The following is a 14,417-nucleotide window of genomic DNA, read 5'->3' as shown; positions in this document are numbered from 1 at the left end:
ATCGGTGGTGGAGGTGCACGTACATGGCGGGACGAAAAGGAAGGCTGAGCTTCCGCCTCGACCTGGGAAGGACAAAGATGTGAAGAAGATAAGGGCGACTCTTCTTGGAACGACTAGCGGGGCGGGGTCGGCTAGTGGGGAGAAGGGGCTTGAAGCCGGGTTGATCGAGTTGCCGGAGATATCCATTAGGAAGGATATCTCGATCGACCTCCCGGATACCGTTGTTAACTCTATTGATAATATGGACGTGGATCATATTGTGAGAACCATGGTAGAGTTTGGGAGCAAGGCTTTAGTCTTGAGCCGGCGTGTAGGGTCTCTTTACAGAAGGGAAGTAAAGGAGGTTGGGGAGTTGCAGGGTAAGGTGGATAAGCTGGAGGAGGAGAAGGCGGCTTTAGAAAAGGAGAAAGAAGGCTGGGAAGCGGAGAGGAAAAGGCTGACAACATGGAAGGTGCGTTGCTTGGATTCTGAGGATAAACTGAACAAGCGTATAGGGGAGTTGGAGGAAGACTATGAGGACTTGAAGGATAAGTATGATGGGGCTGTTGGGGAACTTGATGATCTGAAGAACAGCGTCATCCAGGAGCATATCAATGGGTTTGAGAAGGGGTTGCGGCAGGCGGCCTTCTTCTATCCAGATGTAGATGTCTCGGATGCAAGGTTCGATGTAGATAAGGACATAGTTGATGGAAAGTTGGTGAGGGAGGATAAGGGGGATGCTAAGGAGGTGGAGGAGAAGGCGGCAGAGGGGGAGAGGAAAGCGGATGAGGCTGCAGAGGTGGCCCATGATTTAGCAGAGTAGGACACTGATTTTTTAAATTTGTAAAAGTATTATTGAGCCTATGTCTATATTATCTGGTACAATATGTTCGTTTCGTTGGTTCATTTATTTGCGTTCATGCTTAATGCGATTAGTTTCTGTATGTCATTGTGTATATCGAATTTTGACAATTTGTGGTGTATGTTATGTACGGCGTAAGCGATTGTATGTTTAAGGGTGTTCGACCCAGGTCGCTTACTTGGGGTAAGGGTGGGGAACTTAAACGAATTAACCAAAAGTAAAGGGTGTTCGACCCAGGCCGCTTACTTGGGGTAAGGGTGGGGAACTTAAACGAATTAACCAAAAGTAAAGGGTGTTCGACCCAGGCCGCTTACTTGGGGTAAGGGTGGGGAACTTAAACGAATTAACCAAAAGTAAAGGGTGTTCGACCCAGACCGCTTACTTGGGGTAAGGGTGGGGAACTTAAACGAATTAACCAAAAGTAAAGGGTGTTCGACCCAGGCCGCTTACTTGGGGTAAGGGTGGGGATCTTAAACGAATTAACCAAAAGTAAAAACATAGAGTCATAAAGTAGGGAACCCTTCTTTTTATTTATTGAATAGGGGTGCCTCGTTAAAACCTCCTTGGCCAAAACCCTCCTTAGGGAAAAAAGACCAAGTGAGGAAAAAGAGTACACCCGGGGTTACAAGTATTGGGTTCAATTACAATATACATTTAGCTGAAGTAGAACTTGAGGTGGGATACATTCCATGTGTTGGGAATCTCTTCCCCAGATAACTGCTCTAGGCGATAAGCTCCTCCTCCTGCATCTTCTCGTATGCGGTACGGGCCGTCCCAATTGGCGGAGAACTTGCCATCCTTCTTTCTAGCACTGTTGGCCATTCTTCATACTAGGTCCCCGACGACAAATGATCGTGGGTGTAGATTTGCATTATATTTCCTGGCAGCTCGTTGTTTGGCAGCTAGATTGCGTATTTGGACTTTTTCTCTGAGTTCGGGTATGAGGTCGAGATGTAAGGCCATGTTTTGGTGGTTGTGGGTTGGGTCGTATAGTTCTCGGCACAGGGATGGTTCGCCAATTTCTACTGGTATCATGGCGTCTGCGCCGTAGACTAAGCTGAATGGGGATTCGTTTGTTGATGATTGAGGGGTGCATCTGTAAGCCCATAGTACTTCTATTAACTCTTCAGGCCATCGGCCTTTGGCGGTATCCAACCTCTTGCGCAGCTCTACGAGAATAACTTTGTTTGCTGCCTCTGCTTGCCCATTGGTTTGTGGATGTTCTACAGAGCTTGTGATGTATTTGATGCCTAGGCCGGTGTAGAATTTGGCTAACTCCTTGTCAATAAATTGTCGGCCATTGTCTGTTATAATGGTATGTGGTACACCATATCTGCATATAATGTCCTTCCACATGAACTGCTGGACTTGTTGGGCCGTGATGGTGGTTAGCGGCTTGGCCTCGATCCATTTGGTAAAATAATCAACGACTACGATTAGGAATTTTACTTGCCCCTTGCCGGGTGAGAAGGGGCCGAGGATGTCCATTCCCCACTTAGCGAATGGCCATGGGGATAGTATGTGGTGTAGTTGTTCCTGTTTTTGATGAATAAGGTTGTCGTGCTTCTGGCATGGTTTGCACTTCCTGACATGATCCTGGCAGTCTGCTTCTATAGTGGGCCAGAAGTATCCGGCTCTAAGAACTCTTGTAGCCATGGTGCGTGCGCCTGAATGATAACCACAAATTCCTTCGTGTAATTCTTTGATGATATATTGGGCTTGCTCTGCCGTGACACATTTAAGTAGGGGTTGGCCGTATCCGCGTTTGTAGAGGTCATCGCCTACCATAGTGTACTTGGCGGCTTTAGCCAGCCATGTTTTGTCTGTATCGAGGGGAGGTTGCCGGTTTTGAGGTATTGAATGTAGGGGGTGGTCCAGTCTTGGGTTTGAGAGGGGGTGACGTTGCTTGCTGGGGTGTGGGTTAATGTTTGGCAAGTGTGTGTGATGGAAGGTGTGGAGAGTGTTTGCTGTAGTAGGGATCGATTACGGTTTCTGAGTTTAGTGCTGGCCAATTTGGAAAGGATGTCGGCCCTGACGTTGTCGGTTCTCGGGATGTGTTCGACACGAACTTGTTCGAAAGCGGATTGAATAATCGCACGGACCAGATGGTAATACTGTAGGAGGATGGGGTCTTTGATTTGGAATTCATCATTTAGATGACCTACGGTGAGTTTGGAGTCGGTTTTGCATGTTAACTTCTTGACGCCGACTTCACGGGCTAGGGAAAGGCTGGCAAGGATGGCTTCGTACTCGGCTTGGTTATTTGACGTTTTGAAAGCAAAGTGAAGGGATTTCTCGATGAGGATGTCGTTGGGGCCTTCTAAGACGATGCCAACGCCGGCACCACTTGGGTTTGAGGAGCCATCTACATGAAACGTCCACTGGTCCTCAACGGGTGTTTGTTGTAGGTCGTTGACGAAGTCTAAGAGATACTGGGCTTTGATGGGGCCGTAGGGTTCATAGCGGATGTTGAATTCTGACAGTTCCACAGTCCATGATGACATGCGTTCGGCTAGATCTGGCTTTTGTAATATATTTTGGATTGGGGAGTCGGTCTTGACGGTTATGGTGTGGTTTTGGAAATATGGGCGGAGGTGGCGTGCTGCGTGGACCAAGGATAGGGCTAGTTTTTCTACCATCTGATACCTGGTTTCAGGATCTTGAAGTGTTTTGCTCACAAAATACACAGGATGTTGTGTGCCTTCTACTTCTTGAACAAGCGCTGCGCTGACGGTATAGTCGGTGGCTGTGATATATACCAACAAGGGTTGGCTGGTGTCTGGTTTGTGGAGGATGGAGGGTGAGGTTAGGGTTGTTTTGAGTTTTTGGAAGATCTGTTCACAATCATCAGTCCACGTGAACCGGGCAAATTTCTTTAGGAGCTGGATTATGGGTTGAGTTTGTTCAGCTAGTTTGGGTAGGAAGCGAGAGATGGCTGTGAGGCGGCCGATTAGGCGTTGGATTTCTTTGACGGTAGTGGGGCTGCGCATTTCGATGATAACCTTGCATTTTTCAGGGTTAGCCTCTATGCCGCGTTGGGTTAGCATGAAACCTAGGAATTTACCCCAGTCGACGCCGAATACGCATTTGTCGGGATTTAGGCAGAGGTTATATTGGCGCAGCGTGAAGAACACTGCCGCCAGGTCTTCAGCGTGTTGATGGTGGCTTGGGACTTGACAACCATGTCATCGACGTAGACTTCGACACAGTGTCATGTTAGATGGATGAAGACTTTGTCCATTAGCCGCTGGTAAGTTGCCCCGGCGTTTTTGAGGCCAAAGGGCATGACCCTATAGAAGTAGTTGGCATCGTCTGTGATGAAGGTGGTCTTGTGCATATCTGCTGTGGCCATGGGGATTTGGTTATAACCTGAATATGCATCTAAAAAGCTAAGTACCTTGTTTCCTGCCGCGTCGTCTACGAGTCGATCGATGTTGGGTAAAGGGTAGGCGTCGCGAGGGCAAGCCTTATTCAAGTCTGTGTAGTCTACGCACATCCGCCATTTGCCATTGGCTTTCTTTACCAAGACAACGTTAGAAAGCCAAGTGGTGTATTGAGCTTCTTCTATAAATCCTGCGCTCAGTAACTTGTCGGCCTCCACCTTGGCCGCTTGTCGGCGTTCTTCCCCAAGCTTGCACTTTTTCTGGGACACGTAGCGGGCTTCTTTATATATGGACAGCTTGTGGGATGCCACCTGGGGGTCTACCCCAGGGAGGTCGGCGGCCGACCAGGCGAAAAGATCTGTGTTGTTGATGAGGATGGGTGTGATTGTGGCACGCTCATCAGAGTTTAAACCGGTGCCTAAGTTAATGGAGTGGCCATTGGGGAGCTCCAGTGGAGTGGTGTCCTCGACTGGTTCAAGGCGGACATCCCGGCCTATTCTGGGGTCAAGGTCCTCGCTGGATAGGGCTATGCGGGAACCAGGGGGTCGTTCGATATGGTTGGTTTGTTGGATTGGGAGTTGTGGTCGTAAGCTTGCCATGTAGCATTTGCGTGCCAAGCGTTGGTCACAGTGTATGGTTAGGATGTCGCCGGATGGGGCAGGAAACTTCATGGCTAAGTGAGGGGTAGAGACGACTGCGCCAAGTGTATTGAGGGAAGGACGACCCAGGAGTATGTTGTAAGATGTTGGCGCATCGACTATAAGGAAGCGGATTGGGATGGTTTTGGTTTGGGTTCCTTCCCGAAAGACGGTATGGAGGTCTATGTAGCCCCGGGTGGATACTTGTTCGCCGGAAAAGTCGTATATGGGCTCATCATATGGGATCATGGCGGTGTCAGGAAGTTGTAATATTTGGTAGGTGGCCCAGTAGAGGATGTCAACTGAGCTGCCTTGATCCACAAGGACTTTCTTAACAGCATAATTTTCGATTTCAACGTGATGACCATGGGGTCATCCTGTTGGTAGTCGAGGCCGTGGAAGTTGTCATCTGTGAATACGATGGGGGGCATACGGCGTCTGTGGTGGGAATGGGTGATATGGTTGATGGATTGTATATGGCGGAGGTGTCTCTTTCTGGCAGATGAGGTGGAGCCTCCACTTGCGAAGCCACCAGAGATGGTGTTAATGGTGCCTCGTAAGGGGGGGTCGATAGGGGTGATGTCGGTGCGGGCAGGCTCTGGCTGTTGATTGTTGGGTTAGGTGGGGTGGCTATTGTGATGGGCGTCGTTTGGTTGGCGTCTGTGGTCAGGTCGCGGGGGGTGGCGGGATCGGGAGGAGGAGGAATGGTCATCCCTATGGATGAAGCGGCGAAAGTGGCCAGCACGGACCAATTCTTCTATTTTATCCTGGAGTGCTTTGCATTCTTCCGTAGTGTGACCATGGTTGCGATGGTACCGGCAATATTTGGTCATGTCAGCGTTGGGAGGTGTGGTTGTCTTGCGTGGTGGGGGGAGGAGATCAGCTTGGAGGGCTTCGTCTAGAATGCGGGAGCGGGCTACTGTGAGGGGGGCGTATCTGGTGAAGCGAGGTTGGCGGGGTTCACGTGGGTGGGTATCAGGGCGTGGGTGAGGTTGTAGGGTGGGGTTGGAGGTGGGGTTGGAGGTGTTGGCGGCATAGTCGTTGCAGAATTTGGTGTGAAGGGTTTGCATTTCCTCCATGCGGACGTAGTCGGCTGCACGTAGCTTGAGTTCGTGCATAGAGGCAGGTGGGTGGAGGTAGACGTTGTTGGCGAAGGGGCCAGGTTGTAGGGTAAGAGTCATACATTGGAGGATCATCTCCTGGTTGAGGTGCGGTGTACGAAGGGCGGCTTTACTAAAGCGATCGATGAACGCTCTGAGTGGTTCATTGGGTTCCTGTCTGATACCCAGTAGGGATATGGTGGTGGTTTGATGTGGGCGGCTTCCAGCGAAATGGGTGGAAAACATGTGGGAGAGGATGTCAAAACTATCGATTGAGTAGGGCGGGAGAGTGGTGAACCATTCTAGGGCAGGGCCTTTGAGGGTGGTGGGGAAAGCTTTGCAGAAAACTGTGTCTTGGGATGTGTACAGGGCGACATGGATGATGTAGACTTTCAGGTGTTCGTCAGGGTCGGTTTCGCCGGTATAGCGATCCAGGTTGAATGGTTCCCACTAGGCCGGGAGAGGGGTGTTGGCGATAAAATCCGTGAATGGGTGGCGGCGTCTGGGCTGGTGAGGGGGGGGCATGTGAGGTGGGGGTGGGTGGTTGATCATAGCGGGAAAGGTGGAGGTGATGTTGTGAGGAGGAATGTGGGTTGTGGGAAGATATTGTGGGTTGTAGGGTGGGATATGTGTGGTATGGAGGGCGGTGGGTATGTTGTAGGGGATGTGGGTGGTGGGGATGGTGGGGGCGGGAGTTGGGGGTGCGGTGAGCCCCGGTTGACCGGATGGAAAGTGATGGGGATGGGTAGAGGTAACGGGTGTCTGTGGGGTGGTGGTGAAGGTGTGGGGGGTGGGATTGTATTCACTTTCTTCCTCTGTAGGCTGGAAAGCCGGAGACTTCACAGCTTCAGAGGTTTCTTTGGCTTTTCCCTTCAGGTTGGGATCCGCCTCGATCCTTCGCTTGAGGCGAGAGTTCTCTTGTCTCAGCGCCTCCATTTCTTCAGCACTGCGCTTCTTCAAGTCTGCGAGTTCTTGTTGCATCTTTGCTTGGCCGTCTAGGATGGCGGCCAAGTCAGGGGTGATGCTGGGAGGTCCAGAGGGACCAACATCCGCTTGCTTTTTCGCTCCAGCTCTGTTGCGGGTAAAAACCATCTTCAGAGAAAAAACGGGTACTAAAGGTGTTCGTCTTGTGCCCCACGGTGGGCGCCAATTGTTCCTGCAGAGAACAAATAAGATAGATTAGGCACAAGCGTCACCTTACCATGTAGTCCGCTATCTCCTCAGTTGGTCTCTTCCCGGTCGATACATGTTAGCTTGGACCCAGGAGGGGTTACCTGCAGAAGAGTCTCCGAAGCTCAAGTAAGTCAAAGTTCTCCTAAAGTCAAATCAGTGATATATGAATGCGTACCTTTAAATGATGGGGTCCACGCGTATTTATAGAGCATTAATGACGTTTGACCATTTCATGGGCTGGGCCTTGACTTGGGCCCTACGTGGGGCTTGCGAGTGGGCTAGGGCCCAAACCCAGGCCCTTAAGGTTCATTGGAAGTGGACGTCTCCATTATGTTGAGTTCGTTAGAGTGGTCGGCCTAGGTTCTAAACTTAGCAGATATTGTGGAGTGGTCGGTCTAGGCCGGCTATTTGTCTTGATGGCTTACGTTGGTGTAGGTTAGGCTAAGCCGGACTAGGCTGGATACTTGGCTGCCTTGATATGCATATTGTTTACTTGTTTGGTCTAGCTTGGTTAGGTGTGGTACAACTAGTTTTAATAATCATCATTCTGTCCAATACAAAGTTTGAACTTTTTGAAGATTTATGTATGTACCTATTATACACATCCATACATATTTCATTGTCCAGAAAGTCATTATAATCTACAATATAGAATCGATACAATTTTATTAAATTGAAAATTGGATTTGAAAAAGAAAAGAATGCAATATAATAATTAACAAATAATTAGTGTAAGATTAATTTGTACACCTCTTATTAAAGATTTTCAAATATTTCAGTGTAAATCACATTTGTAGTTATAGTGGTTACATCTCCATCTTCATTCAAAATTATTATTTTCAATCATTTTTTTTTTGTTTTTACTCTAGAAATTGCTACATATAGTTGTCCATGAATGAATACGGAGCGAGGAATATAAAGTCCAACTTTAGAAAGAGTTTGCCCTTGACTTTTGTTTGTTGTCATGTCAAAGCATAGACATATAGAAATGTCTCCTTTGAAACTTGAAAGGCATGCTGGAATAAGGAGTCAAGTTTATTATTGGTATGGATATTTTATTACCAACATTTTTGCTTGTTATTACTGTAGTAGAAATAACATTATTTTATCACCAACTTTATACGTTTTCTTGATTAATGTTTCTTAAAAGCATGATAGGTACACCAACTTTCAATTTAATACTATGATGGGAAACCCCTGAGCATTTAAATATCATTGAGAAACCATAAAGTAAACCACTCACATTGAATTTCTTGATTTTCATCATCTGGAATTAAAAGAATTGGTGCTATACAAATGTTGCCTTCACCATTTTCACTCAAATCAATACGTCCATTTCTAATTTTTAGATTTCAATGAGTAAATTCTTTTATGGTTCTTGCACTTTAATTTAAAATTTTAGTCTTAATCTCATGTTTTCTGAAAGATTTAGAACTGTGCAATGTTGTCACAAATCAAAGTAGTTTATTGATGTCTTCACAATATCAAATCTTGATCCCTTTTTAACAATAGACAAAATTTGTCTAAAATCACCTCCCAACACAACAATCCACCAAAGGGTAACATTATCTTCATTTTTATCTCTCATAATATCTCTCAAGGTTTTATCAAAAGCTTCAAAACATAACTTGTTCATCATAGTTGCTTCCTCCCATATAATCAGTTTTGTTTCCCTGCAATATATTTATTATATTAACTAGCATAAACACAGACGCGATAGTGCCTATGTATACACATTTTTTAAATATGCGTGATAATATATTAGTAGGTTATATTGTAAAGCCAATTTATTTCTCTGCCCTAATAACTAAGGGACTGCCCCAATCTGTTGGGCCTAAGGCCAGCCCAAGAAGTTCCCAAAACACCTAAACCTAAACCTAACGCCTCATTCTGCTAATTTTCAGAGAAGATTGTTCCCCTACCCCCACTTGCAGCTGAATGTAGAGCTCTGCTAGGGCATTCTCCGAGCAACCGTTGTTTCACTCTAAGGTCTCATTCGGGTAAGTTGAACTTAGACTTTACCCTTCTCTTTCCATTCCCGTGCCTTGGTCTCTGTTGGGTTGAATCTAAAATAGTAGGCATAGTAATACATCTATTTTCCAGTTTTACTGCGCTGGTTTGGGTCGCTGTACCTTCCCCTTCCCAGTGAACTTCAATGCTCCTATTCAAGGTAAGGGAAGCTAGACTTCATGCTTTTGATTCACTGTTTGGTGTGCTTTGGTCCTGTTTCGTGTTTTGGTGATAGTATGTTGTTTCTGGTGGTAGGAAAATGCTTTGGGTGTTGTTGTGAGCGAGTCCCTGTTTGAATATGCGTGGTTCAGTGGTGAGTATTGATATACTCGCCCAGGCGAGCTCATCTCGCCCAGGCGAGAATAATAGGAACTCGCCCAGTTTTTCTACTCGAGCGCTCGCCCAGACGAGGGGCTGTGTTTTGAGCGACGAACTGTCTCGCTCAAGCGAGACAATCTCGCCTAAGCGAGAGCTCGCGAAATTCTCCAGGAGCCATTGTTGCAGTCTCGCCTAAGCGAGAGTCTGCTGCTTGAGCGAGAGCACTCTTCTTGCCTGAGCGAGGACTCCAGCTTGAGCGAGACCTCTTTTGGGTTTTTGCTATGCTTTGTTTCATGAATGTTGATGGTTGTTTGATTGGCTGGTTCATTGACTTATTATGTACAAAGGGGGTGGATATGCATGTACTATGTATGTATGGGGGAGAATAAATGAATTGGAAATGAGCTTGGCATGAGATATATTTGATGGTTGATCACTCATACTAAATGACATGTTAATAGTATGCATAGGAACTTCATGATTAATTGATAATGCATGAGTAAGGTTTATGTAGGACATAATTCCATGACCCTTGTAGCTGGGCTCGTGGTGGTGCCTCATCTTATGGACGTAATTCCGTGGACCCTTCTAAGGGGAGTCCTCGGTGGTGCCTCAGCGATAGGACCTAATTCCATGAACCTCGAGGTGAGGGTTCATGGTGGTGCCTCGAGACCAGGACGTAATTCCACGAGGGTAACATGGTGGTGCCTCAAGGCCAGGATGTAATTCCACAAAGGCCACGCGGTGGTGCCTCTTGTAAGGGTATAATTCCGCGAAGGCGTCGCGGTGACGCCTTACTGCTAGGACGTAATTCCACTGCCTCGTGGTGGTGCCTCATTGAGCGTATCCAGATAGTCAAGTTTTGGTGTCTTATATGGTTTGGTGCCTCATATATGGATGTCTGCCATTTATGCCTGAATATGAAATTGTATGTTGAGTGTATCATATGATTGTGTGTGGTTTCTTCCTTTGCGATGATCATCAACCTTGTTGATATGAGCAGATGTGAGAACTTCTAGCAGTGGTAATAATAGAGATGCTACGGTTTGATGATATCTTGGACGACTATCAGGCTCATTATGGGGGCCTCAGCGTTGGAGTTTAGTAGTAGTAGTAGTTTCTCTCGCTCTTGGCGAGTTTCTGTATCTCGTTTAGGCCTATAGAGCCTCTTCCTTTTGTTATGGATATGTTGGGGTACTGTGTACGTCATATTCTGTCTTTCCGCACTCTCTGGATATTTAATATATGTGGCGTTCATTTAAATTGATTTATCTATTTAATTGGGATGTTACATATATTATAATGTTATTAAGTTAATATATAAAATAAAATTATATTTATTAAAAATAAAATTATATTGTAACGGTCAATTTTAAAAAATTTAATAAATAATTATATTTTAAAGGTTAAAATTGGAATTTTGAAATGTAGACACAAAAGAGGGAATCCTCTTTATATATTATTATAAATTTAATTTTATAAACATATAATTATAGTTTAAAATAAATATTTAATTTTGTAAAATTTAACAATAATAGTTTGACTTTTTTTTATAGTAAAAATATATATTTAAGTTATTTATAAATATATTTTTAAAAAAATATATTATATATTATTTTAAAAAATATATATTAAGATTGAGTTAATTAAAATTAGGATTTCGATTTTAACTTTAAATGAAACATTAGTTAGACAATGTAATGTTCCAATTAAATAGATACAATCAATTTAATAAAACGCCACATATATATAAATATCCAGAAAGTATGGAAATTTGGGATATGATGTACACAGTACCCAAACATATTCATAACAAAAGGAAGAGGCTCCACATGGCCTAAAACAAGGTACATAGTCTCCTCAAGAGCGAGAGAAACTTAAACTACTAAAACTCCAATAGCTGTGGGCCACCAAAGTGAGTCCGATACTCATCCAAGATTCATCAAGTTGCGACATCTCTATTATGGTTACCAATGCCAGAGGTTCTCACATCTGCTCACATCAATAAGATTCATGATCATCGCAAAGGAGGAAACCACACACAATCATACAAACAAGCAAAGGGTAAGCTAGTGAAAAAGTCCTCATATCATACACTCAACATACAATTACATATTCAAGCATAAATAATGGGAAACCACACATGATATACCAAACCATTCAAAACTTCAAGACTAGACTATCCGTATATGCATAATGAGGTACCACCACGAGACAATGAAATTATGTCCTAGCAGTAAGACATCACCACGAGGCCTTCGCGGAATTACACCCTTACATGAGGCACCACCACGTGGCCTTCGTGGAATTACGTCCTGGCCTTGAGGCACCACCACGTTACCCTCGTGGAATTACATCCTGATCTTGAGGCACCACCATGAACTCTCACCTCGAGGTTCATGGAATTAGGTCCAATATTTGAGGCACCATCGTGGACTCCCCCTAGAAGGGCCCACAAAATTATGTCCATATGATGAGGCACCACCACGAGCCCCCGCTACAAAGGTCATGGGATTACGTCCTACACAAACCTTACTCATACATTATCAACCAATCATGAAGTTCCTATGCATACCATTAACATGTCATTTAGTATAAATGACCAACCATCAACCATATCTCATGCCAAGCTCATTACCAATTCATTAGTTCCCACCCATAACATACATAGTACATGCATATCCACCCCCTTTATATAATAAATCAGTGAACCAGCCAATCAAACAACCAATAACATTCACGAAACGAAGCACAACAAGAACCCAAGCTAGGTCTCGCTCAAGCTAGGAGCCCTCACTCAGGCGAAAGGAGTGCTCTCGCTCAATCTGCAGACTCTCGCTTAGGCGAGACTGCAACAGTGGCCCTAGAGGATTTCGCGAGCTCTCGCTTAGGCGAGGCTGTCTCGCCTGAGCGAGACAGTTTGTCGCTTAAAAACACAACCCCTCGCTTGGGCGAGCGCTCGAGCAGAAAACTGGGCAAGTTCCTACTATTCTCGCCTAGGCGAGACGAGCTCGCTTGGGCAAGAATATCAGTTCTCTCCCACTGTTCCACGCGTGTTCAACCAGGAACTCATTCACAACAACACCCAATGCATTTTCACAGTATCATAAGCAATACACTATCACCAGAAACATGAAACAGAACCTAAAGCATACAAAAAGGGAATTAAAACATGAATCCTAACTTCCCTTACCTGGAACTGGCTAGAAAGAGGGTTCAACTCCAACAGCGGGACACAACAGTTCCAGGAACGGATGAGCGAGCTGGAACAGAAAAGTGGAACGAGTCTTAACACAAGCTCACAACGAAACCCTAGCTAGAAAAGTGAACAACGAACGGAAAAGGGATGTATGAGTCGTAGAGTACTTACACGAATCAAGAAGATGAACTGAGCTCACTGGATCGAGATTGGGGTTAAACCCTAGCAGAGCTCTAGGGAAGAAGTTAGGGACTTGACGGCTACGTTTTCTGTGGAATGAAGTGAATGGATTAGACTAGGGCAGACTTAGGATCTGGTTTCCTTTTTGGGCCAGCCCTAGGCCCAACCAACCTTGGGGCAACCCTTAAGGATTTAGGTAGAAAATAAATGGGCCTTACAGACAATGTTAAAAAAGTAAATAATAGACTATAATAATATAATGAATGATATAAAAATTGTTGAATAAATATCGTAAAGTACAAATATTATAAAAGTAATGTGAAAAGTATTCCATATAAAACTACATAAGATATGTTATTTATAAAAATGTAAAAATAAAAAGGTTAGACAATGCAGGAAAAAATAAATAAAGGGTCTATAAGAACAAATAATAACAAATATAAAAAATAAATTCTATAAAAATACAATGATCGGATATCTGGTTGACGTGTCTAAGTTGTGGTGTTTTAGCACAAATTTATATTTCAAACTCCTATTTATAGTGTGTGTCTTAAAGTAATATAAATAGTTTAATAATTGAATTTACAATATTACGTTATTATCAACTTTTAAGGTATAATTTGAATTATTATTAAATCTTTTAGAAACAGGTTTAATGTAATGTAGCGTGTTAAGTTTAAAATATATTAAATAAATAAATAATTTTTGTGTGAAAAACATTATATATTGTCATTAATAAACATGTATGTGCAGATTGAATTATCATTGATTTGTGTTTAGATAAAGATTGAATTGCGGTATATGTGTATGAAGTATATGTATTTAAGAATATTGTTTGTATAATGATTACAGTTTTGAGAATGCAGTGGTTGTTCCTAACGATGCTGCTAGACGAATTTGGATCGGGTCGGAACAATTATAAAAGAAGTGATCAAAAGGGGATAATGTCTTTACACAAATATAAGGTTTATGTTGGTTTATCAACAAGCTAAATTGCAAAAGAACATTGGAGTAGTTTATTAACAAGCTAAATTGTAAGTTTTTTTTTTTTTTACTTGAGATAATATTGTTAGTTTGCTCTTGAGAAAAAGTTCTTTCTTCTTCAAGATAATTTCTATTTATCTAGGTCTTGAAAGATTGTTGTTGCAAGTTGTTTTCTATCTCTTATGAGTTTTGAGAAGATCTACATTTGTCAAGTTGCATGTGATATTGTAAATGATAATGATTGTAATAAATGTTTTTTATGCAACATGCAGAGATGAAATATAATATGTTGAGTTTCCTACTCTCCATAACTCAATAGGTCTTTGATATCGTTGTCGTTGACGCGATCAAATTTCCATTACTTAATTTTAGCAACTTCAGTATTGCCAAATTAATAGTTAATAAACTAGTTAGGGTTAAGATAACCCTGAGTCGTCTCTCAATGAATACGAAATTGATTTCAAATATGACTCTTATAAAAATGCAATTAAAACTAGTAAATATGAAAATATGGGGTTTTGATAAGCAAAGAATAAATGACACACAAATAAAAGATTGTAAACACAATAATAGTAAATAGGTCAATTCCAT

Source organism: Vigna unguiculata, chromosome 2 (assembly GCF_004118075.2).
Source record: "Vigna unguiculata cultivar IT97K-499-35 chromosome 2, ASM411807v1, whole genome shotgun sequence".
Taxonomy (NCBI): Eukaryota; Viridiplantae; Streptophyta; class Magnoliopsida; order Fabales; family Fabaceae; genus Vigna; species Vigna unguiculata.
This window is presented reverse-complemented; position numbering follows the sequence as displayed.